Below are 27,879 nucleotides of genomic sequence, written 5' to 3'. Positions count from 1 at the left end.
CACAAGTGATGGTATGTGTTGAGTGCATCAAGTAGGTCTACCTTAAGGTAGCACATTACTTAGCAACTTCTGGGCTTTGCTTGTAAGTCCCATATTGGTTTAATATGCACTCCTCAAATGAGAAACAAGGGCAAGTCTAAGTGACTTCAACAATGCGCAAGAGAGGAATCTTAGTAGGAATATAAGGCACAAGAGAAGATGAACTAGTGGTCATTACATCCTCATGATGACACTCAATAGTAGAATGCTCATCTAGTTTGGCACCCTATGTAACGCTCTTGTTTTTTATAGTTGTAGGCGGTGTACCCTGCAGACAAGGTTTGGCGGCCACAACGAAAACAAAACTCATAAGGGATGGACACAACAATAGAATATCTACGTGACACAAACAAGCCTTACTTAGTTTTTTTGTTTCCTCATAAGTCTTGAAAAGTGTACGTGCTATTGCACCGCTTTGAATCACACGCTTGAGGGATTTGGGCCCAACGCCAAGAGCAAAAGAAACATCAAGCTTAGGTACGCTTGAAGCAACCATGGTGCAGAGGGGAGAATCAGGGTGCACTATCTTGTTTGATTCTTAAAAAAACAAAAAGCAAAATTGCATTATTGCCAAGAGTACATCAATCATTTTCTATAAGCTATCAAGCTATTGAATCACCATCTTCAAACTCCATCGAGCGGACATCACTAGATTCATCGCACATAGGTTCCACGTTTTCATCGTTGCCATCGTAATGTTTGTTGAGTGGATTTGGTGAGGAGGAGAAGGAAGTCATATTAAGAGAGGATGGAAAATAACAATCACAAAACTATTACTTGACGTCATGTTCAAAAGAAGAAAAGGGAAAAGAACATCCTTTAGCTAAAGGGTTAAAGGGTGAATAAGTTCATAAATACAATACTTCACACTTTCAATAAGGGAGAGGGATATTCTTAAAGTACCTTAGGATCAATAAGGGAGAGGGATATTCTTGAAGTAACTTTTGCAGCAGGAGCAACACTACTTATATACTACAATCCTCTCTACTATCTTGAACGTTTTGGCCACCTACGGGTCTATCCTTACGTTCATTAATTAATTACTCTAGAAGATTCCTTTGCCAACAAATTCAAAAGCAAAGGTCTCCTGATCCCCCCGCTCCCACGCAAGGTCTGCAAGGTCTGCATCCTTGCTCGTCTGCAGTCCTTGCTCGCCCACTCGCCGCAGATAGCCGCTCGTCCATACGTGCTCGGCTTCGTCTCCGCTAATTTGACCTCATCCTGCCTGCACTGCAGGCTGAGAATGCCGGAGCTTGCCCTACCATAGCAAAGAGGGGATGTGCGCCCCACTCCGAGCCTGCTTTGGACACTGAAAGGCCTTGAGATGGAGAGACGGAATCAGATCCAATTCTTACCAAGACAAACTGTGCCTCTCCCTCTCTCTATTCGCTCAACTGAGGCCGCTTTCCTTCTCTGCCAGTTCTGTGCAGACTCTCACATGGAGCTCGACAGCCCACAATGATGAGATCTCCCATGACTACCAGCCGTCACGTCTACTCCTCCAATGCCCTTTGCTTGCGGATCCATCTCTACTCCATGCAGATGCTTCTTTCCTTCTCATCTCCCCACCACCTGCATCAGCGTAAGAGAGAGAGAGAGAGAGAGAGAGAGAGAGAGAGAGAGAGAGAGAGAGAAATTATGCCGGCCCATGCCCTGCGACTCACACTCACTGCGTCTGCCTCTTGTATCTATAGCTAAGTCCCATGATGTGAACGAGCCTGAGACAAAGAGAGATCCCACATCATCCCCTCTGCTGGTGGCCATCGCTGGGTCCTGCGCTTCTTTGCCTCCCTTTGCTGAGCGGACCCCTTCCCACCCCCTCTTACATCTGCCTCTACTCATCTCGTACTATCTCCGTCTCGCAAAACCGGTTCGCCTCCCTGCCTCTGTCTTCCTCTGCACACCGCTTGTCCGACCATGGCCTCACATCTCCCTTCAAAGCAACACTACGGGCCCGCACGCTGGAAATTTAGAGGAATTGCAGAAAAATCTTTTCTCTTCCGCTATCCCACATGGCCAATCCCTTTCTCTCTCTTCCACTTGCCATGCCCGACTTTTTCCCCTCAGACAAAAAGAGCATCTCTTCAGATACAGGTTAATGAGACCTCTGAAAAAGTCGTTTTGGGCACCTACTCTCTCTCAATTTTTACAAAGTCTTAAGGCTAACCTACTATCAAATCTTTTAGATGGGTTTGACACATATTTAGACATATGAAAGACAACATCAAATTCAAAGGCATTAACTAACTAGTGGATAGAGCTACACTAGCTCCATTCACACTCTTCTTGTCCATGGACTATGCAATTTGGGGTGCCAAGTTGAGTTAGACCCAAGAGTGTGTTTGGGTGGTCTAGGCTTCCCACCATGCCCATGTGTTGAACACTAAAGAAATAACGAGAGAGAGAGAGAGAGAGAGAGAGAGAGAGAGAGAGAGAGGGTGTGTAGTCACGAGTCTTGCAAAAGTCCAGCAAGTCATTTGCACGGTGCGAGCCACTACGAGTGCAGCTATTATGCAAACTCGTTGCATAAGATGGGAGGAAGCCGGGTTTTACATCTTGCCAAGCATTGTTCGAGGAAAATGTGTTTCAGCTTAATAGGGTGTCATTTTTTATCTCAAAAGTGCCGAATGAGAGTAATTGGAAAAGGAGGAACTCCACCCCAAAATAGAGAAAAATAGTGTAAAACCTAAATACCCCTACTTTCCTAAAAGTTCCTCTTAGCAAACTCAAGGAAAAATGATTTTTATCGAACACTATTGTAACCCTAAATGATGGCCAAGAAAAATGTGTTTCAACTTAATGGCGTGTCGTTTCTAATTTTAAAACTGGCAATTGAGAGCAAGGGGAAATGGAGAAATTCCACCCAAGAATAGAGAAAAATATTGTAAAACCCTACAAAATTTCTCTAATTTCCTAAAATTCCCTCTTGGAAAACTGAATGAAAGGAATTTGTATGCTTCAAAAATCTGAACATTGTCAATGTAAGCTTAAATGAGGCATAAGTACCTTTATGATTTGATGCATCTGCAACAAAACACAGCCAAGCCTATTAATGAGCTCGTACATGGATGGAACTCACAAGGCACACATGATCAGCCAATAACGTAGACCATTGTACGCACAAATTGGCATGCACAATATAGCAAGGGTGGAAAGAGAGAGAGAAAGAGAGAGAAAGAAATTCGCTCTTCCTCGCATTCCTATAGGTATCATTGTGTGTGTGTGCGCATGTGTGTTCTCCACAGTATCGCACATCTCAGCAAAAAACTGTGAAGCCCGTCCGCCTTCTCCACAATACCGCACACCTCAGCACGCCGCATCACCATCACCAATTTGCACTCTTAATTCTCGTGACACATCACCACCGACCTTGCTCGTCCTCATTGTGTATTGCCAACCTCACCACCGGTATGCCCGCGTTTCATGGTCTCTTGCAGGTTCTTCACACTGTCCACAACTCGTGTCACATCGTATTCCCTGATGTTAATTGCCAGCTTCACCGGAAGGCTCTAAGAACGTGCCATAAACCTTGGCCGCCCACGTGGATTTCATCCGTCAAAGTATGCCCAACCGAGCCCAATACTAAGGCCTTTCTTCCACATTCCAAAAAGGAGGAAGAGGACAAGAAAGATTGTGTGTGACTTAAAATTCAATAGCCCTCTTTTAAGATGGAGTTACACAAATGTCAATGCTTCTCACAAAGAAGTAGATAAAATATTAAAAAAGATCTAGCATAATTCTCGAGCTTTATCCAATGGTCCACAATTGCACCAAACATCCAACGCTTTACTAGGACTTCTTATGTAGTCCAAAACAAGGTGAAAATTCACTATGGCCTAGATAAGGCTATTGACAAGAAATTCCTAATAAAAAGCTTCTTTGAAAAAACATAGTGACTATTATTTCTAAACATGGTTCACAATACAATATTATGTGTTTTTTGAAAAAAAAAGTGTAACAATGAGCTATTTACATTACATATATTCCAAAGGCCCTAAAAAATAATGCCCCTCTTTAAGGACAGAGTACACAAATATCAACACCCTCTCACAAGGCCCTATAAAATATAATCTAAAATTATCACTAGCTTGTCATGTGGCATTAATCGAAAAGCTTTCTCCAATGGTCCAACCTTGCAGCCAAAAATCCACCCTTCACTAAGGACTCCTTATAGAGTCCAAAAATCACAAAGTTCCTTGTGAGCGAGTAGGTCTGTCTAATTTTGGTTTTGGGTTTTTTGGACTACATAAGTAGTCCTTCATAAAGGATTGGATTTTTGGTGCAATTGTGGACCATTGGAGTAAAGCGTGTCAATTAGTAACACATGGCGAGCTAATAATGAACTTTTTTTACTATTTTGTTTAGGTCCTTGTGAGAGAGTGTTGAATTTGTTTACCTCTTCTTTAACAAGGTGAGGACTCACGATGGCCTCTTGAAGGTAAGGGGGGAGGAAAGATTTATGCAAGAGGGAAATGGCATAACCAATCTACCACACTTGGGTGATAGAAAGGTTATACCATTTTCCTCTTGAATAACATATCTCTAAGGTCTCTTGGGTTAGTTTCCTACGACGTTAAAATTCTCTTCTTCTTCTTCTTCTTCTTCTCTCTCTCTCTCTCTCTCCTCCCCACACACACACTCACATGCACACACACATATACATGGAACCTCTCTCTACTCTCTTCTTCTCGTTGATAAGTGCCCTTTTAATCTCTCTCTCTCTCTCTCTCTCTCTCTCTCTCACACACACACACACACACACATATACACAAATACACAAGCATGTATGCACATGTTGAAATTGACCTATCTACCATCCCAAAAGCTGATTTACACAAGAAGATGTACTCGTGCTAAATCTAATAGTGGGTTGTCCACAAAATTCCTCTCTTTGTCAACTCTCTCTCTCTCTCTCTCTCTCTCTCTCTCTCTCTCTCCGGTTACATACTTGAGTTGCATAGAGATTTACCCCATGGATGTGCGAGCTTTGTCATAAGCAGGCAAGCCCTCCTCTCTTTATAAAATATACTCAATGTTTGAGTTTTTGTTAATGTCTCTGTCATGTGCATGTACATACATACATGCACTCACTATAGTAACCGATAAATTGAGAGAGAAGGGACACCAACACAGGTGTCCAATGCCAACAATTTTTCAAGTACTTTCAGAAAGGGTATAGAAGTGTCTCTTTATAGTTATTTTTTAAAATTTTGAAAATACACTTGTTTGTTTCTAAAATACACGGATGCCATTGTGGCAAGGTACGGTAAGTAAAAGTTTGTTAGTATAGTACACCTAATTTGTTCTTGGTAGCCTCTGGGAGAGAACAAATGTGTAATCTTCAGCACCTCAAGGCTCGGCTAAGCTTGAAGTCTTTTTGTAATTTCTTTGAGATTTAAATACATTTACTTACTATTGTGATTTTGGCCAAAAAAATTTATTTGAAAATACACTTTCACAAATTGTTAAGAAATATTAATATTGGTCTTAAAAAAAACCCTTTGAAAAAACAAAGGCAATTTTATTTTTAAAAATTAAGTTCTCATAAAACAATAAAATATCCACAATAATTGTCATTTTTTTGTTATGTGCACTTAAGCTGGACTATTTACTTTATGTAAAGTAGAAAGGCTTTTGACTTTACATTTTCCAAAGTCTTTTTGCTATGTGTACTTAAATGGTTCAGTTACTTTGTGTAAAGTAGAAAGCCTTTGATTTTCAATTCCCAAAAGTCTTTTCATTTTTTGCAATGTTACTATTCACTTTTGCATTTAAAATCTTCCTACCTTTGAGTTTTGCATTTTAAAATAGAGGTCTTGTAAGGTTTTCTCTTGAATGAAGGAGTGAGTGACACATGGAGGGTCTCTCATTCCTTAAAAAATTTAAGCTGCTTAATATATAGTATAGATATAGAAGTATAGAAGTCATTTTCAAGCATACAAACAAAATAAATCACTATGGAGGGTCTCTCTTCCTTTAAAAATTTAAGATGCTTCATATATAATATAGATATGAAAATATAGAAGTCATTTTTAAGCATGCAAACAAAGTAAATCACTATGGAAGGTCTCTCCTTCTTTAAAAAATTTAAGATGCTTCATATAGAAGTATAGAAGTCATTTTCAAGCATGCAAACAAAGTAAATGCTGTCTTAGTTCAAACTTCCTATTCAGAAGACTTTTGAATTCCTTAGGGACACTTGTCTTTCAAAGAAAGTGATGTAAGGAACCAAAAGGGACAACAAAGATATTTTATAGAGAACCTTGCCATGTGGCACTCATCTAGCCAAAAAATCCAACAGCCTCAGTTTTACAACAACTTTGCACACTTAACCCTATGGCCTTCCACATGCCAAAAAGAGACATTGGATATTGAGTCACACACAATCTTTCCCATCCAATTTTACTTTTTGGTTTTCTAATAGAAACCTTAGTGTAGTGTTGACTTAAGAAGACTTTCATTGTTTTCAGTGCCACTAAGGAGACTTCTTTGAAGTGATTAATTTTTTTTTTAAAAATTCTCAATGGATCTTCTCATTGTAAGGACTTCGTTGTAAATTGGTGAAATTTTCAAGTACGAGATGTGCCTTGAGGTTATCTAGTTGTGGCTGTGCTGCCTTGGATTTCTTGATTCCACTTTTGCCCTGATTTTTATTTTTTAGTTTTTGACTTCGTTTTTGTTCATTTCATAGAGCCTTGAATGACTTTAGTGTCCCTTCATTTTATTCTTTTATAATGCCAAAGTGAACTTTAGTGTCTCTTCATTTTATTCTTTTAGAGTTCTCAATTTCTTACAATGCTTCCAAATGTTTTTCCGTTTATCATATTTTAATCTTTTGCATGTATTGTGATCTAAATAGTTCATTGTTACATTTCTTTCAATAATCTAATACTTCACTGTGACAATAAATGTTTTAAAATGCTAGTGTCACGTTTTCACTTTCTCTCTTCCAAAGAACTCTCTTATAATTATTAAAACCCTCTCAATAGGTTTATATAGACCGTAGTGAATTTCCACCTTGTTTATAGGGTATCTAGGAAGATATCCTAAAAAAAAAGAGCACCCATACATGACAAGGAGGTAGACACATGCAAAGCAAACAAGAGCACAAGTCGAGGCTTATAGATATTTTTTTCATCTTTTATCTTGTTCTATTGGTTGTTCTGTCCTCCGTCCCCTCCTCCCTCCCTCCCTCTCTCTCGTGTTGTAGACACACAAGCACCAGGAGACACAAGGACGAATCCAGAGGAGGAGAATATGTGTTGTGCAAGTCAAGCACAAAGAGAGCAAGAAGGGATCTGATGGTGGACATACAGATTGTCAGAGATGCAAATCCTTCTCTCTCTCTGTCTCTCTCTCTCTCTCTCTCTCTTACTCTCTCTAGCACTCGATAGAGGACTAGCCAGCATTGTTTGCACAACCATTGCAGTGGTGGCACCTCTCACGTGTTGTCTCTTGTTTTTTGTGCATGCATTGTCTTCTACCCCTTGCGTGTGCTCATGCATTGTCCCTCAACCTTGGTAGTGGAGTCGGTAGTAGTGATGAAAGTTTTTTTGAGTTTGATTAAGTGTTATGCATTCGGGGATGAGAAGGAGGAACGGAGAGAGATAAAGAGACAAGCGTGACATACGTCAGCACCACCATGTAGAGAGGGAGATATTTTCCTGTTTTGTGTGGCGCGCAAGGATGACCTGGCAAAAAGAGACAGATTACATGAGTAAGGGTGAGCATTCTTCAATGGCCAAGCTTATTGTGGTCTTCACTGTGCAGCAAGGCCTTAGAGATAGGGCATGTGTGTGTCATCTCGTAGAGTACAATGCCTTTGTGGACAACAATGGGTGGTAGGTAGAGCTGATAGTGACGGGCAACCACTTTTTCTTTCAAATCGCTAGATTCCTTAGAATCTTCATGGCAAATTAATTTAGTTTTTGCATTTAGATTAGGAGGATGGATGAATTAGTAATTTTTGTCTTGCATGAAATAATTTAAAGAGGATATGAAGTTTGCTAATGTTTAAAGAGTTTTCGTACAATTTTTATATTACGTGCGCCATAAGAAAGTATATAAACTACCACTCAATATCCAATTAGAGCCTCCCATATCCAATTAAAGAGGATATGAAGTTTGCTAATGTTGAAAGAGTTTTCGTACAGTTTTTACATTACGTGCGCCATAAGAAAGTATATAAACTACCACTCAGTATCCAATTAGATCCCCGCAATCTTGGCAAAAAAGAAAAATCCTTTCAAAACATCTTAAATACATAAATGAGGGGTGAGTTTAGGAAATGAAAAGACACATGAAGGTAGAAAGTGAAAAGATTTTTTGAGTCCATAGGAAGAGGTGGTAGAGTGCACATTGGTGCATTTGTGTTTCTCTTCTCCATGAGTGCACATTCGTACATTTGTGTTTCTCTTCTCCTTTGTTTTTGCTTTCTTCTCTTTAGAGTGTCCTTGCACTGTGTAGGTAGTGAATTTGTTTTTTTTTTTTGAATCCATTAGGAATACCTTATATCAAGTAGGCCTTCCCAATCTCAAAAAAAACTAAAATTTGTTCAAAGAGATATTGTGGACAGAATGGATGGTTGAACAATGGGGTGGAAGTTGAAAGGTCAAAAGTTGGTTTGCATGCAAGAATATAGGTAGAAATTAGCAGAGGTCAAAAGTAGGCTCTTTTTCTCGCTTCTCTCTCTCATTTAAGACTAAGGATTTATCGCCATCATACATTTTTCTATCACCCCCTCCTTTTCCAATTGCGATAGTGCTACACACATCCCTGTTTTCTTCTTGCTCAAACTTGCATCAAAAAAGGGAGAGCGGCACAAGCAACCCAAGGAAGGTAGCAATAATGCTTATACCACACACACAGAGGCACACAAACACTAGCAAAGCTAGGCTGCATCAACTTTTTAGACATCAAAGAAAGAGAGGCATTTTTTGATTGTGATCGTGCGAGTGTAGGTCTCCGAGTGTGCCAGGGTGAGATGAGAGCCTCGCTTCTTGTTTTGAGGCTGCGCAAGCTAAAATGGGAAAAACATAGAGCTAACAGTGTAAGGAGGAGAGAGACTTGCCTGATTTGGCGACAAAAGCTACGTCTATGGACTGACCTATAAAGAAGAGCTACATCTATTGTTTGACCTGCCGAGAAGAGTTGTGTCACATATGTGACCTACATGTTGGGAAACCTATTGCTAGGTGTAGACACTCTACCTATGTGAACACACTACCTGGTGTGAGGATTGTTGCCAGGTTGAGGGGTGTTGTCAGATGGTGTGAGTTGAGCAATGGCATGAGGAGTGCTTGCTAATAAGTGCAAGGAGATGGAGTGTTGAGTGCTTAGGCTGGTTTCACACGATGTCGAAGGAAGAAAAGCTTGGTGCAGGTCTACTACCACCTCTTTTGGACGATGTGGGCGGAGGAAGAACGAAAAAGAGAGAGGTTGAGAGAGGCAAGCATCTCTTCCAAGGGGCGGTAAGTGAGACTAACTACCTTCAACGGCGGTGTTGCCTACAATAGCAAAAAAGAAAAGTTATATAAATCCTAAGACAACAATTCTATCTATATTTGTTTGCCCATGTCCATATCTAGCTTAATGCCACATATTTAGGGTGGTGATCGCATTTAGAGTGTCCCCCACTTGGAACTCATATCGCCAAAATATCCACCAAGCACAACATTTTTTTTCAAACAGCCTCAGAACTCCTTATTCCATCATGAATTTGTTTGCTCATGTCATGCATTTTGTCACATGCCTTCAAAGAATATCTACCACAAGTGTATTTTAAAAGTTTTGCTAACTCTATGTGTCGTTGAAAACAAGTAGAGGTTCCTTAACCAACCCATATAGGTACCTTGTAGTAAGTGCATTCCAATAGATGACATCCGACACAAAATGTTCATGTAGAACTTCGGTTCCACATTCACTAAAACAACCCACATCTTCTTGACATGCTCGTGTTAGAATTACCTTGCTATAAGTGCACTCCAAGAGACGACATTCCATTCACAAATCTCATCAAAGTTGCATATGCAATCCTAGCTAGCCTATAGTAATAGGCATTATATTCCACATAGCACATACACTTTTTTCTTTTTCTTTCCTAGCGCAAGAACGTTCAATAGTTTTCCATAGTTAGCCTTTGAGAGGATAGCAAAAAGGGCCTAGACGTTGTTTTGCGTTGTGGTTGCTATTTCTTTTCTAAATTACTAAATTTGGATTGGATCATCTTTCTACATTTTTATTTTTATTTTTACTTGATTGGCCTAAGGGATTTTTCTGAAATGAGGCTAGAGGATGCTCCACTTGGTATAATGGCAATCATCGATCAAAAGATGATCGAACATTGTAGGTGGATGCCATGCTCCACGCTTTTTGGATCTCATATGTTAGATTGTTGAGTGAATCAAAATCTTTTTCAAGCCGGTCGCACGATTTCCATTTTCTTGATACAAACCAAAACACCTATCCATGCTAGACACATTGTGCAATAAGTGCATTCCATTTGGCTTAATCAATGCACCGGCCACATTCCAGAGGCTCAAAAATGTCAACCATGAAAGTACCTGGATGATCTTTGTAAGATGCAACAATAAATTTTCCCCCTCATGCATATCATCAAAGTACAAATGAAACTAATCTAGCAAACTCGCATGACAACATGATGGTGGGGCGCATTACTTAAACTTGATTACATAATGTTACATGAATAAAGGCCCTTGCTTCACATGACATCAAAACAATCCAAAACTTTGCCTTGACCAAGTTGGAGATATACCTTACAAAAGAAATATTCCAAGAGACAACATTTTGGACCACAAAAATCTTATCAAAGTACAATTGGCCATACTCTAGTAGATATTTGATTGGGTGCAGGCATAGAAGACTAATAAACAAAATGACTGTAACTGTGCAATTCACCCATTTTCCAGGCATAGAAGACTAATAAACAAAATGACTGTAACTGTGCAATTCACCCATTTTCCATCCATAAAAAGTAGATGGAGGCTACATTGGGACAAAGCCCTTGCTCTACATTGGAAACCAAGCAGTGCTTCATTGCTATTAAGCATATACCACTATTAATTTTAGGTAAGAGATGGCATTTGGGATAGGAAGTTCACCAATGACTTCTCATGTTTTCAATAGGACCCTGTAATTGATGGTCAGCCACAACCCATGTTAACTTCCTGCTCAAGGCAATGTTTGCATACTGTAAACATAGGTAGTTACATCTAGGTGGAAGCCCTTGCATTGCATCCTTTGTCTTGCCCAAATGTTACCGCTAGGATGCAAGAACACATGTTAGCAAATGAAAAATATAATAGAAGAGGTTGTGGAATGTGTGTGTGTGTGTGTGTGTGTGTGTGTGGATTCCTCCCCCTTAGCACCTATGTATGATAACCTATGCCTCCCCTTCGTAATAGTGCAATTAGAACCATTAGACTATCCAAAGAAAACATTTGCTTCTCTAAGAGACTGCAATACAACAAATCAACAATCTTGAAAAAGTATTTTGTTATTCAAAGAAAGTTTGGAAAACTATGATTACTTTCCAAAGGCCCAAATCTTGTTGAGAAACGGTCATGTTGGTGTCCCCACCTTTAGCCTTTTCACTTGCTTAGGGTGATTCTATTTCACAATTGATCATACAAACCATAAAGACCATAATCCTTGAAATTCAAAAAATAATGTAAAAGATTCAATGCAAAAGCCAAGGGATGGACGAAAGAAAAATAGCTTGACGTTTATCAATGAAGAGAGATTGTCAATTTGCACCACATAAATGTTGGGATTGCCCTAGCCATGGAGTGCTATGGGAACACCATCTCTCTCAAACATGATGGCTATACGGGCATTATTGTCCCATAGTACTCTCAATGTTCAAAGAAACAAAAGCACTAGACATAAAAGATTTGATTGGTTTGAATAAAATGATGATTGTCAAACATACAAGCTTGCATCAATGATAACATTATAGCCATCATCAATTAAAAAAACATCCGTACATAGCCCAAAGAGACATATGTCAACAAAGTGAAATTACATTAACACTCTATACATAGAGGCAATAATTCATTAGTCAATCCTCACCATCAATTCAAAGGTCCCAATGCGACTTGCACCAGGGATTCAACTTTCAACACGTGCAACTCTCACCAAAACAAAAACCGCTATCTCACATAGGAAATGATAATAGCAACTAGTAGTACATATCCTTGTAGCTATAATGGAAAAAAAAAACAAAGCTGCATATCATTAAAGATTGTCCTTGTAAGAAAGCAATCCACTTAACACCTCATGCAAATTTTCTCTAATTCTACAAAAGATGGTAACCAAACTTATTACACAACATCAAAGCAACTAGAGAAAATGACCCTTAAAATTGATGCACATTTGCAGAAAAAAAAGTTGTGCAAACTAGCCTTAAATTTGACAAACAAGAATATTTCAAACTAGTTACAAATACCTTACCCACCCAAGTGTTCAAAAAACCCTTTGACACAACAAACTTCCAAAATATTGAATCTTGCTTTCAATTAAAAATTGCATCCACATAGTACATACTAGAAATGTGTAAGATGTCTTCTTAGGTCTGCTATATGTCCAAGCAACCTGCAAGAGAAAAAAAATAAAGTACTAGTTAGGGCACTAATATTGATATACTTAGAACAACAATATGCTATATGTTGGAAACCTTGCAAAAGGAGAAACAAAGACACACCTTCCTGCATGACTAGATATACATGTTTCCAATTCACCCAAGCTTCTCCATGGTGCTCATCCACCCAAGCTAGAAGAGCCCTTTTGTGATTTGTGTCCACATCCCTTACAAAGGCATTACAATTTGATGTTTCTGATAGCTTGGCAAGAACAAGGTCACCTTTCTCCAACCATGGGGGAATGCAACCAATCTTTCTAGGAAGTAGAAGACTTTTGCGAACTTCCAAACCACTTGTCTCTTAAAGAACATCTTTGTCGTCAGCAGATGTAGATAGCCAAAAGAACTTATGTATTATGAAATTGATAGGCTTAATGATGAGACCACGATTACTCCTTTGACTTTGTTGAATAGCATGCATCGCAGATATCTCATCAATACTATAGTTGATGTCAAGTAAACACTCTATAGCTGCAAAGATGTTGATATCTCCTTGTTGCTCATGAATGAATATTTTCTTCAATTGGCCTCTAGAGATTAGTTCCTCCTCTCCGCTCATAGAAGACCTTTGAAAGACAGAAAACTCACCAGTTGTAAATTTTACATTATTAAGAAAGATCTTAGATTAAAATTGCCCACTTGGTTGAATTTCATCAAGAAGAAAAGTATGCGCATCTTTTCTTGCCCAAAAGTCTAGCATCCCCTTTTTCTCCATGATACTGAGATCAAGTAACTTTGGTCTATTTGGCCCCACAAGTACTCCTTTTCTCTAAATCATGGTTTGCCATGGGCAAGGACTCAAGCATAGACAAGCATCACATACATCATTAGCCTTCTTCTCTCTGACGACGTGTGAAACACGCATTTCTTATGCATATCATAGCATAAGCCTCTCAATTCATTTTGTACACCTTCTGGCAAAACCAAGCATGAATGCACAAATTGCATATCCCTTGAGGCACTTGGACTTGGGTGCATAAGAAGCAACTGTGAAATTTGCTTTAAGAAAGTTCATTGAAATCCTCAACCATTATTCTCATGAGAAAAGCTCCATGTAACATCATGAGATCCATGGCGAATAATGTCATCCAAGATCTTGCCATTTCCTACATGAAAAACATAGCACTTCACATACTTTGTGACAAAAAATTAGATGCAAACCACAACCTTAAGAATCCATACCTGCTACATGCTCCAAAGGGGAGGAGTTTGCTCCAGAATACTCCTCGGATAAAATACGCCATGATAGTAGCAAGGAGTGACAAATTTCAATATATTCCTTTGTCCATCCTTTTTGCCTACTATAGTCAAAGAACATGTGCGATATGTCTACCAAGAGCATTCCTATTTGAATGTCCTCCTCGCAAATCCCTTCCACAACATTTAAGATATGTGGAAGACATCACTACACAAACTTTTGACACTTCTTGGCTTTGAACGTCTTAAAATGAAGGAAAGCATTTTTTGGCCATCTTCCTCCATGGATTATGGGCTTTGGAATCGTCCTAGCCACTTCATTGATTGCAATGTCTATATGTCTCTTCACTTGTGTTGATGCTGATGACATTAATCGCTTGATATACTTCTAAAACAAGTTGAGTGATAGTATATGCATTACATCATATTCAAGAGCTTTGTATATATCAAATGCATAGAGATGAAAGAGCCTACAAAGTATAGACTCACCTGCCAAACCTCCATCTCTATGTGTCTCTTCAGCCTTCTCTTTGGTTGGACATCTTTTAGCCATCCTGACAGCTTCCCACATATCATCTACATCTTTTCTCAAAGGTAGATATCTTCCTTGTAACCTATTATCATTGTAGACATACTATTGAAAACCATTGGTGTCACATACCAACTCTGCCTTTCCTCTATCTCTTCTGCAAAATGACATGCCTCCATCCTTGACTTGTCCTAGCTTGCACTGGGCTTGATGCTCTCCGGTGCAAGCCATAAGTAAGCACCTTATCCTTGTTGATTCGCTTTGAAGATTCTCACAAATATTATCATTGCCAACGGCATAATTGACCTCAAATCCACTCAAGAAAGATCTTTCAAGCGAGGCAACGCTGAGCAATGGTTTTGGAGTATGTCTTCTCAGATTGAAGATGAGTATACCCAAAATTCCAAAGCTTTGAAGACCAGATTCTCTAAATTTCCAACAACGGAGAAAGCATGGGCTTCATTAGAGAGACGTCCACAACATGGTGAAGACTACTATGCTTATGAGGATATTTTTTCTTGTCAATGGGGAGGATATGGGTTTAGTTCTACATTTCCAGATTATGAAAAAATGGAGCAATTTATTTCGGGTTTGTCTCCTTTCCTAAAGACTAAGGTTACTTGTAGTGGATCCTCTACCTTTGAAGAAGCGGTCACTATTGCCCGAAGGAAGTTTCACAAGTACTTCTACATCAAAAATGGTTTCCATCATGCTGGAAGAACTAACCATCATGAAAGTGTTTCTATGAAGGAGTCATCTCCTTTTCCATACTTGTCTCCTTCTACTCCGACAAATGTTAAAGAAGTTACTTACATGCCAACTGCTTATTCAAGTGCTAAAGTGTGTGGCCAAGATTCAAATGTGGAATATCTTTCTTCTACCTTTATCACAAGCATGAAAAAATTGACATAAGATATCTCAAATGGCATTGATGATTCAATAATGGATACATCCAACCTTTTGGCGGAGGATCAATTTCTAGTCCGAGCAGACGAAGCTTTTGTGCAACATGACTCTATGGAGAATGAATACCTTGAAGGTAACCTTGATCTTATGGAATGTTCTGAGAGTGTATCTCGTCTAAAAGAAGAGAGTGAAGAAGAAGATGAAATCATAGGTGGGGAGATCATAGACCACATTGATCATAAAGAGATGATTGTGTACATGGAATGCCAAGTCCAAAACAAAGTAGAAGAGTGTGAGTTGAATCCATGTGAGGATAATCTTCAAGAAGTGTTTGAGGATGTTGAAAAGTATTGGTATGACCCATGTATGTTAAGCATGGAGGAACCTATCATGCAAGAAGCCAAAGTTTTCACAAAATCAAATAGTAATCCGTCAACCTTTGAGGTGTTACAATGTGAGGAGTTATAATCTTGTCAAAGGGGGGGCTTAGAAGGGGATGAAGAACATGGGAGAGTAGTAAAAAATAAAATCATAAAAGGAAACTGTCAGAAGGGTATCATTCTCTCCAATGGTGTTTTTGTGGGTGGCTCTTCATTCATGGGACAATCTCTTAGCAAGAAAATCCAAACTTTTGAAGCCCCAATCATCTTCACATTGGGTTTCACCTCTTCAAAGTCAACTTCTCCTCTCTTCACATATACCTTTCATCGGGGGCACCATACCTTCTTAAGTGGAATAGGACATGAATACTTGGTGATGAACGGATGTTTCCAAACCTTCTTCATTTGGTTCTTTGGTGTATGGAGGTCGCACATTGTGATGCTTCTGGTCTTCATCATAGATGAAAAACTTGTTGATTGCTACATGTGAATATTTCATCAATCAGTACCAAAATCTATTCTCTTCCAATGTGTTGGAAGCAATAGAAACCTTCGTCTATTATCTACTTATGTGGTAAACTATTTGCAATATCTTCCAATAGCAGTTGGAAGCATGGATCAAGATTTCCTAAATCATGAAGATCATAGAATTTTTGACTTGATGAGCCTACCCAGGTTGAATGAATTTTATGAGCTACAGTTCAGGAATTTGCTCATACAAGCTCTTGAAGATCGTAGCAGATACATCAACTTTACACATGAGGAAGAGCAACCAATCTTTTATATCACATTCATAGTGATAGATGCAATGATGGACAACAATAAAATCTACAAGTTTCTTCAACCGAAATCAGTAAGTGATTCCATACCATACATCTCTCTTTGGGAAAGATATTTCAAGATCTTTGATCCTGGGGGGTGCTTATGGAAACTTTCTCAATGGAGGAGGTTTACTCAGTCACTTCACTACATCCTGCTATTGGCTCTCAGAACCTTTCATATCACACAAGGTTTTTTAATCATACAACAAAGGTTCTTCAAAGATGAGAGCAGACAAAGACAGATGTTACACAATCTATATGTTGTATGGTCGGATAAATGGTACATGAATGTACCATTATCTCTGGGGGAGGGCTAATGATAGCCGTTTTTCGGCTTTCCATAATTGCCATAGCAAACTACCTCACCCTATCAAATCACTCAAACATTTTGGTTATCCCTACCATTTCACTGTACATAGGCGTGTGTGAGTTAGGGGACTTTCTCCATATTTTCTTAAAAAACCCTCAATTAGCTAGTCACTGGGCTAGTTGAGCCAAAAAACTAAATAAAATCAAAGAAATAAAATATATTATGGCCCATTTGTCTGTAAATATTTCATTGTATATAGGGCCTAAATAAAAGGATTTTTCATAATTATTTTGGTATTTATTTAAATATTTCTACCTAACGTGCGTTATTTATGCTATGTACATTGACTCACCATTACCATATTTTTTCTTACCATTTTGCATACTCTTTATTCCATATAAAAAAAATTTCAAACAAAATTCTCTTATTTTTTGTGTAACTCCATCCCAACAAAAATCCAAAAAAACTAGTTCTATTTATGTGTATATTTTTTTCACTATTGTCATTTTTTTTCCCTACATCTATTCTCTATTACTCTCATAAATTAAACCACCAAAAATATTCATCTTTTTTATGGTAGACTTACAATGAGAGAGATTTATTTTTACCCCTTTATATTTTTTCCACCTATATTATTTATATTTGACATGTACATATTTTTTTAGACCCCTAAATATTTGATTTTCTTAGTTGTACTATTCACTTATATCATGATCTCAACAATATCTTCAATTATAGACCTACCAAATAAGGTCAAGGGTATGTGGAATGCATGCATGCACCATGGGGAGCTCACTCTTGGAGGTATTCAAAAGAATCATCCAAAGAAGGACCTCACAAGGACCTTGGGCAGTGGAAAAAACAGTCGGTTTTGCTGCATTTTTAAAGATCATATGCTCCCCCAATTGGAAAAGGTGATACAAACAAAAGTTGTAGCTCGTGAGTTGAACTTTTATCTCAAATTGTTTCATATTTTTTTGAGCTACGAGCTGTGAGCTATGATTTTATTGGTGGACCCCAGTTTGCCCATGCTATGCAACCACACTCCCTCTTCCACTTTATCATTTTCCTCTTTCACACATACTCCCCCCTCTCCTTCCCACTCCCAAACCTGCAACTCCTATGTCCTAATTCACCCTCTTCACCATTGCCACTTCTCTCACACCTCCATAGCCTTCATCCTCCATTTCTACACCCTATGTGTCCCCCTTTCTCTCTACATATATGTCCATATTACCATACCCTCTTTAGCTTTGTAAAGAACTTCAAAAAATCAGCAAAAATCCAAGGATAACCTCTAAAAATGAAGGCTTTTATCATGAATTTTCCAAGGTTTGAAGATAACCTAGCTTCATCGACATGCGCTACTTTGCCATGCTGACCGCTTCTTCTACTGGTGCTGTAAAGAGGTGAATGTCAACTTCTCCAAGCTTCAACCTTGCTTTACAAGCTTATCCCTTCTCTAACTTTTCTCATCATATATCTCACCATTTGGTGAATGATTTTGTAAATATTTTGTTGTGATAATTACTAACTACTAACCACTAACCTTATTGTAAAATGCACCCTCTACTAGAGTAGGCACTCCCAAATTATTCACTCAATCCTCTCTCCTTTCATCCTCAAAAATTCTCTTCCCTTGAGCCCACATCCATGTGACTCAAAGAACAAGAGAGACCCACCCTCAATAAAAAATAAATAAAAAATGCATAATCTTTTATTCCTTCAAATAAACTTGATTAGGCCTAATCCAAATCGGGGCTTCTAAAACCTATAAATAGAGCCCTTCTCTCCCTTGTAAAAGATCGCATGATCACACTACACCACACCATTCTCAACACATAACACACCACTCGTCAAGCCTAGTTGTGTAGAGTGTGTGCATCGTGAGTGCTCTATTCCATCATTACACATAGGTTCATGGAGAAGCTTGAAGTTAGTTATGCCATCTAGAGGAATGGAGTGATACTATACTCTGCAATTACACTTGTAGCCTACTCTTGTCCATAAATAAGATTCATAGTTTTGGGTGCAATTGTATGCTGCAACTACGACTCTTCTCTCCAAATTGACTTGATAAGTTGGCTCATCAGGTGGTTGAAGGTATATTGTCCTTGAAGTTTGTTGTGCCATTTCATACTAGGTGGTTTGAGGGCTTGTTGAATTGTTTGCCAAAACTTTCAATTGTAAGACGGTGCTCGGTGAGAGGGCTCCCGTGACCCTAAGACAATTTGTGTATTGGCAACAAGGTCAAGTTTTGTGTTGTCTCTCTATTTCTCATCAAGCTTTGTGTGCATCTAGTCTTTAAGGTTAAGACTGAGTTGCTCAAGTTGATTTGTGTGCTTTACCTCTCTCTAACGTGGTGAATGTTTGTGTTTGGTGTGTGTGGCTATCTTGAGTTCCCCTCTCTTTGTGCGTTTGAGTACAAGGAGATATCACGTGCGTCCTAGTTGGAATCTACAACGAGGTGGTGCCCCTTTTCTTGTTTGGTTTCTGGATGTGGGTTGTTGTTGTCTCTGATTTTGCTTGCCCCAGCCCCAATTGAGCAGCACGGAAGCCTCGAAGGGTGTTTAGAGGTCGCTCTTCTTGTTGCCCGCCATGGCCCGCCTCACTAGCAAAAAGGTACTATGGTCCCTTTCAGATTCTTAGGCCAATCAATGACATGGCCTATCAACTCAAGTTGCCCAATCATTGGCTCATACACAATGCTTTTCATGTGAGCCTATTAAAGCCTTACAAAGGAGAGCCACCTCAAGAACCAACTATTGAAGACCCACCGGAGATCGAGGACCAAGAGGAGGTGCTGCAGCCCGAGTCCATTCTCCGACATGAAGACAAGGTACTAAGAGGCGGTAAGACTATCCGACGATATCTTATTAAGTTTAAGAATTATCCTTTTGAAGATGCTAGATGGATGCAAGGCATACAATTAAAGGATAACCTAAACCGTATAACCTAAACCTTGTCAATGCTTACAATGCTTCCCAAGAGTAAGCAAATGTACAAAATGTTAAAAATGACCAAAGTTTTTGTCTTATAAGACTCTCTTTTTCTTTATTGTGCACAAAAATGAAGTAGTATGCATGCTTAGATCAAGTTTGCGGAGACGACGTCTCCCAAACACAAAGTAGAGCTTGTCACTCTATTATGGAAGACTGATAGGACTAATGTGCAGACATGCTTGCGATAGCCTCAGGCTCTCAAGCGCCAAATGGACTAGTCATCCATTGTGGAATGATGTCGTAGGGTAAAATAGGGATCCTCTACCCGCTAAGAAAAGGACTCATGAATATGCTTTATCTTCTCTACACCATAGTCGAGGACGACTATGACTTCAAGAGAGAGATAATGTCATAATAATCAATATTTAATTCTCCTAAATGATTTTCTCATATTAAACTGATCATTTAATGTGGGGAAGTGATAGGGGAGAAAAGGCTAGAATATTGGTTAAGCTAGCAGACCGGCCACAGTAGGGATCCAAAGGAGGGAAAATAGGGATCCAAAGGGGGGGCTATCTGCAAAAGAGCCATGTGCAACAATGGGCCAAAAAGACCCTAAGGTTCAGCCCATTAAGACTTCCAAAATGCTAAGGTTCCAAAATTCAAAGGTTGTGTCCAAAGGGTTAAAGCTTAGGGGAATTGGATGCTTTGTGTGCTCTCCAAAGTCAACACACATCCCTACACATGAGGGGGCGAGCCCTAAAGGTAGGGGATGAGAGAGAAAGCAACACACACACACACACAGAAGCCCCCTTTACACAAAGGGAATGAGGGACACATGTCAGCTCCCTAGGCCAGATGCCCACAAGGTATGCCCAATTTCTATTGGATGACACTTGAAGTGGACCAATGAGAATTAGGCTAGAGTAAATTTAGCCTAATTAATTTTAAAACACTTAATAAAAAGAACCAATAACAATTAAGTCTCCTGGATGATTATTGGACACCCTGAGAAGGGGTCCAATAGGAATTGAGCAGCCCAATGGGCTACTTAATTCCTATTGGTCAGAATGGGGAAAGGTCCAATGGGGATTTAATTCATTTAAATAAATTAAGTTTAATTGATTAAGCTCTCACAAAAGGGGAAAGGGGGACACATGTCAGAAGGCTGGCACTTATGCTGCTTAATAGCCATTGGCTGATTAAGTTTAATTGATTAAGCTCTCACAAAAGGGGAAAGGGGGACACATGTCAGAAGGCTAGCACTTATGCTGCTTAATAGCCATTGGCATTGTCCAATAGGGAGCCTACAAGAGCAAATAGCAAGGGGGCTCGCCCAAGAGAGAGAGGGGGCTGATTTTTGCAAGGCATTATCACACACACACTCACACAATCTCATGTGTGAAGAAAGAGAAGACTATCTCTTCCCAAGCTTTAATGGAGAGCTCATCACCTACTCCAAGCTTGTGAGATAGAAGCCTACATCAACACACTCTTGGCATGTGGATGCAAATCCAACCAAGAGCCAAGCTTCAATGCATGCTCATCTCCTCTACCAAGCTAATTACTAAGCTAAGCTATGCTAATATGAGTGATTATGTGAGGAGATGTACATCTTTCTCGTAAGCATTAGAAAATTTCAGAGGTCATTTGGAGGGCCTTGTAAGAAATTGTATTCCTCTCTCTAGAAACTTTTTTTAAAATGCACTTGCACCTTGTGAGTACGTCCAAAAGGACAACCAGACAATTTAAAAAGTAGATTTATATTCCCAATTGTCCTTGAAAACGGTCACTTTTTTATTTAATGTGAGCGTTTTTTTCAGGAGGCAGGTGCGGCGCATTCAAGGCAGCTTACGTCATCACTGAAAGTTGAAAAGTCACAAACTGTCAAATAGTGATAGATTTTGAGGCTTTTGACACCACCAATGCGTCCGGAACGCCAAAATAACCTAAAAACGAATGTCTACTTGTCTCATTCCGACATCCGGAGAGGCAAAAAATGTCAAAAAACCCCAAAAAATGGGCTTTTTACTTAAGGCGCGCGAGGAGGCATTCTAAAATGCTAGAATGCCCCTCTGCGCGGTGTTAATACAAAGCTTTTTTTAGTGATTTTTGGACAATTATCTTTCAAGAAAGCCTATCCATGTTTCTCTATTGCACTTTTGCACCATGCTCTCTCTCTCTCTCTCTCTCTCTCTCTCTCTCTCTCTCCTTTCTATAGCTTAGCATATTTAAAGAGAGAGAGAGAGAGAGAGAGAGAGAGAGAGAGAGAGAGAGAGAGAGAGACTCCCATTACTAACGGCGTGCGTGGAGCATGTTTTGACCTCAAAAAACACCTCCTCGCGCCGTTAGTATAAGGTAACAGAAAGACTCTCTCTCTCTCTCTTTCCCCCGCCTTACTTTCTCTCTCTATAACACTCACACATACACACATAAACACATACACTGGTGGATGTACAATACTAAAGGAGCGCATAGAGACATGCACACTGGTTGTGCCTCTCTATGCGCGCCTATAGTATAGAGAGAGAGAGAGACAGAGAGAGACAGAGAGAGGAGAGAGAGAGAGAGGGGCTCTTTGTGTTTGTGTGTGTGTGTGTGTGTGTATGTTTTATTTGTGTGTCTGTGTGTTTGTGAGTGTGTGTGTCTCTGTGTGTGTCTGTCTATGTGTGTGTATGTTATATTTGTGTCTCTATGTGTTTGTGTGTATGTTATATTTGTCTGTGTGTGTGTGTGTGTGTGTGTGATCAAAATGCACTTTGTAGAATTGTAACAATGGGTATGTGTGCTCACTCTTATAGACCCGAAATTATGATCTCTAAGGCTAAGATGATGAAGAAAAAACCTATGTGATAGATGAAGGCCTTTTTAGAGATTTTTTGACATTTTCCTCTCAAAAAGCTCTCTAAAAGAGGAAAAAAGGGCCTTTTTACTAACGGCGCGCGATGAGGTATTCCAAAATTTTGGAATGCCCCCTGGCGCGCCGTTAGTAAAATGTTCTTTTAAGGGTTTTTGAAATTGTTTGCCTCTTTGGATGTCGGAGCTAGGCAATTGGACATTCATTTCTAGGATATTTGGGCGTTCCGGACGCATTGACAGTATCAAAAGTTTCAAAATCTTCCACCACTTGATAGTTTTGTAACTTTTTGAATTCTAGTGATGATGTAAGCCGTATCAAATGCACCGCATCTACCTTCTGAAAAAGATGCTCGCATTAAATGAAAGAGAGTGATCGTCTTCAAGGACCACTAGATTATTAAATGAGGAGAGGGACACCTTTTATATTTTTGTTAATATCAATCTATTTTTCTATGTAACATAGGCTCTTCTCTCATTGGAGGAGCTTATTTTCCTCTCTCTTCCAAAAGGCCCTCCAAAACCTCCGAAATCTCCTAATGATACTCCTTCTTCCTCTCAATCTACTCTCATACCCTGCTAGCTCTCACCATCTTCGAAGGTGTGTGAGGTCTTGGGTCTGAGAACGGGGATAATTCAAGTTGTGTTTGCTAAGTGTTTTCTTAGTGCATGAAGCTTTCATCTTCATTGCACTAGCTAGTCTTGAAGGAACACAAAGAATTGTATTGTACAATGTCTCTCTTGATGGGACAAACCATAATACAAAGCCTTTTGGAGGGGGGACCGGCTCCATGCAAATCCGGTCCTCAACTGTTGTCATTATATTAATTTCTCTCTATTTTGAAAGTATTGTCGATGCTATCTAACTAGGTGTTATGCTTTTTGTTGCTCTCTCTCAACCCAAGCACTCTTGTAATTCTCATTAGGAATCTATTCTAATGAAATGCCCACTATGTTCATGCTCATTTCCGCTACACACAAGTTATTAGGCCATTAAATGTTACAAATTCTATAAGATTTAACTCTCCCTTGGATATAGTAGACAAGTTAAATCATTTAGAAAGTCGCCTTGTGAGTGTCACGCTACCTTTTGCCAAAAGTAGGGAGGTTCTTGCAACAACATGCTGCTTTTACTTAAAACGGTTTAACGGGATGAAGAGTTTGCTAGTCAAGGATATAAGCATATTAGGAAAACTTAAAGATTACTTTTTTGTAATCGAGTTCCAGAGCTGACGTAGCCAGCATGATCATGGGTTACTATGGATAGAAAATGCTCTTGTTAATGGAAAAGATCCCAATGAAGATGTTGTGCATTTCATTGATAAATACATAACAATTGATTCCATGCTTCTTCCTATAGATTTACAAGAAATTCAAACACACAAGCATAGAAAGGCTTTCTTCAGAAGATGCAAAGGATGCCAATTTGAATTTCCTTGCTACCCAATGCCTTTGACTATGATTTTAGAGACCTGTCATTCTCAACATACCAACATCCAATACAATAAAAAAGAAACACAAACAAATTAAAGATAATATATTGCTACTAGATTATAAAGAAAATATTACATTCAAACAGTGGCTCCTGTCTATGGACCTTTGCTTTGAGTAATACATCCAAGCTATAGCATCCACAATCTCATGCCCCACACTTTTGTTGAAAAGAAATATCAAAGATATTTACACAAATAATTTCAATCCAACCATTTCAAATCTTTGGGATGCAAATTCAAATATACAATACGTTTTAAATGCACATGGAGCAACTACCTATTGCACTTCATATATAGAATAAATTGATGACACACTCATCAAAGAAATCAAGGAGAAGTTTGAATCCAGTGCTCAAAACAATGCAACTACATTTCATAGACTTCAAAAGGTAGGAAACACAATACTAAAAACACAACAAATAAGCTCACAACAAGTAGTATACATTTCATCTTCTCTAGCTCTCTAAAGTGCAACTTGAGAATTTATATTCGTAAACACAAACCCTCCACATGAAAGAACAATGATTCTCAAGCGAAAACATCTCTTGCAGCACATAGACCCGACTAGCATGGAAATCTTTTACGAGACAAACATAGACAAATAATTTGCATGTCGTGCTCAAATCAATGCCATCATTGGCAGAATTTGCCTCCGCATACACTACACATCTAACAAATGGACTCGCATGAAAAGATGTATACAATCAAAATAAACCTATCATTGACATAAATGAATATAAGTACAACAAAAACACAGCAATGAGAGACACCCTTAACACCAACTCATTAGGCACCAGTTGACCTTCGACATCTATGACACTAACTGATAGTTCCCCCCATATTCATGTTGACATCACACAAGACCTAAATATACAACACCACCAACTATATACACACAATATACCAGCCATTAAATACTGCTCCAACCAAGCAATATTTATTACAATAGCATTTTACATATTAATGCCCGGCAAAGGCTAATGTTTGATGATATTAGCAATCCATATTTTCCTAATTGGAGGTGCAGGCACATGCAAAACTTTCACCCTCCTTTTGATTGTCCAAGGGCTTCTACGTTTCTATAACCACAGATCACATTCTAGTCCAACAACAATAAAAGCTTTGCTAATGGTATGGACGAGAAAGGCTCCTTTTAACATTGGTGAAACCACTATCCACTCGACACTCCACCTGCTACTACTCACATCATCTAACACTTCCCTATCACCTGAGAGGCTAAATGAGCTACGTTTGATTTATAAAGACCCACAGTTAGCCATTTTCTATGAAGTCTCCTTGATTGGAACCAATGTCTTTGCTATGGAATACTCTCGTCTGCGCGCAATACAAAACAACTATGACCGACCATTCGGTGGTGTTGATGTCATCTTGTGCGTCAATCTTTGCCAAGCTAGTCCAATACGGGACTCTTTGATTTTTCCTAGAAAACCTCAATTTCTCAAAGCTATCTCGCCCTTTTTTTGGCATGAACACATAAAGTGCTACAAGTTAACAATCACCATGAGACAAACTAATAATAAATTCATCGACATACTCAACATGATACGCATTTCAAAACACACCCACAAAGACATTTTATGTCTCAATACACATTACATGTGCACAATACCTCATCCAACCATGGTATCCCACCTTTACTATGCAAACAAAGATAAAGACATACACAAACAACATATTTTCAACATTACCATAGGGACACCAATATTTATTGAGGCACAAGACACAAGGGCAAAAACTTCTAGCAAAACTAGTCAAATAACAGTAGATCCAAATTTGACATCAGGTCTTCACAAAAAACTTCACTTAAAGACAATCCTAATTGTGGAGATTTGTGCTGGAAATATTGACATTCTAGATGTCCTAGTCAATGGAGCTAATGGTATATTCAAAGAAATAACACACACCTCCACGATACAAACCATCTGAATTCACTTTCAAACCACTAAAGTAGGCCAAAAAGCTAGATATGGAAACCAACAACTTTACGATACATCAATAGATAAATAATGGACACCAATCCAAAAAATATCACGTGAGTTTCAAATAGGGAAGAACTTCCTAAACACTATTACTAGAGCACAATTTTCAATTCAACCTGTAGTTGCTAGAACCATACATCGTGCAAAGGGCTTAACACTAGACACCTTGGATTTTGATCAAGCCAACATCCAAAGTTACGTTCTCGTGTACACTGTCCTCTCTTGTATAAGAGATCCCGACCACCTTTACCTTCTAAAATAATTAACTTCCACCCATATCAACGTAGACCAAACAATTCTAGATGAGACGCACCGCCTCAAAACACAAGCCGCTTGGCAACCTTCACAGCTTGACCTCCGCTCTTTGCACGACAACCACTTGATAATAAAATCTCTTAACATCGTGTCTCTTAAGAAACACTACAAAAACCTTATTCATGATGATAAATTCATGGATTCATGTAATATGAACTTTGAGAATAGCGGAATTAAGATAATAAGAGTAAGCATTATCATGAGACTACTTTGAGAACATAGAGGGTGAACTTAATTAGCGATAGCAACGTAGCCATTATACTTAATTAACTTGGAGTGAACAGTACTTTTGCAAGAGAGAGAATTAGAGAACTTGACAACAATTGTGGGTCAGATTTATGTGGAGCCGGTCCCCCCTCCAATCGGCTTTTGTATTATAGATTCTCCCATCAAGAGAGACTTGGTACAATGCAATATTTTTGTTCCTTGTGACCTAGGTGATGCAATGAAGATGGAAATATTCATGCCTCACGAGCATAACATAGACCTTGTAAAAGAATTAACCATCCTTGACCTCAGTCCCAAGGCCTCAAACATCTTCAAAGGTGGAGAGAGCTACCAGGAATGAGGGTAGGGAAGAGGAAGAAGAAACATACATAGGAGAAAGAAATAGTTCCTCACTTATCATCACTCTTCTTGCTTAGCATAGCATAATAGCATAGTAATGAAGATGGAGAAGATGGAAAGCTTAAGCATTGAAGCATGGCTCTTGGTTGGATTTGCATTCCATAGCCAAGAGTGTTCGTGTAGGCTCTCAACTTCTCAACCAGCTTGGAGAAGGAGATGGAGCTCTTGCACTTTGCACTTCACATAATGAGAGAGAGAGAGAGAGAGAGAGAGAGAGAGAGAGAGAGTGAGTAAACCCCAAGCTAGCCCCTAGCTTCCTTGGTTCACCTCGCCTCTTGTAGCTCATGTTGGAAGTTGATTGGACCCCTTCAAGCCTAGCCAATCACATGTAGAGTGCATATCAAACAACCATGCTAGCCTTGGGACAAGTGTCCTCCTTTCCCCCTTTGAGAGAGAGGACTTGATAAATGCTTAAACAATTAATTAAACTAGCTAAATTATCATTGGACCCCTTGAGAGGCCAACCAATAGGCTTTAGGCACCTTATGAGGGCAACATGGAGAGGAACTTAACATGTGTTCTTGTTGCTTCTTAAGGCGAAGGCTTGACTTGTGTGAGGGTGTGTGTGTTCTCTCTCTTGCCCCTACTTGTAGGGCTTGCCCCCTTTCATGTAGGGATCCTTGTTGACTTTTGGAATACCTTAAGCCCCTCAAGCTTGGGGAAGGTTCTCACCTCAATCTCGGCCCTAGTACCTCAACCATGACAAGCACCTTAGTCAACAAGCACAACAAGTAGCTCAAGCACCTTAGTTAGCAAGCACAAGAAGAATCTCATGAACCTTAATCATCAAGAACAACAAGCACGAA

The 27,879-nt window shown here is 39.2% G+C and overlaps 1 pseudogene; it reads right to left on the bottom strand.

The window, feature by feature from the left end:
* Window positions 1–12,634: 12,634 nt before the first annotated feature.
* Window positions 12,635–13,573, bottom strand: LOC147449504 (uncharacterized; annotated as a pseudogene).
* Between the last annotated feature and the right edge of the window lie 14,306 nt (window positions 13,574–27,879).

This window comes from Adiantum capillus-veneris, chromosome 10 (assembly GCF_014529385.1).
Source record: "Adiantum capillus-veneris isolate H3 chromosome 10, ASM1452938v2, whole genome shotgun sequence".
Classification (NCBI taxonomy): Eukaryota; Viridiplantae; Streptophyta; class Polypodiopsida; order Polypodiales; family Pteridaceae; genus Adiantum; species Adiantum capillus-veneris.
Note: the sequence above shows the minus strand (reverse complement) of the source record. Positions and strands in the feature narration are given on the sequence as shown.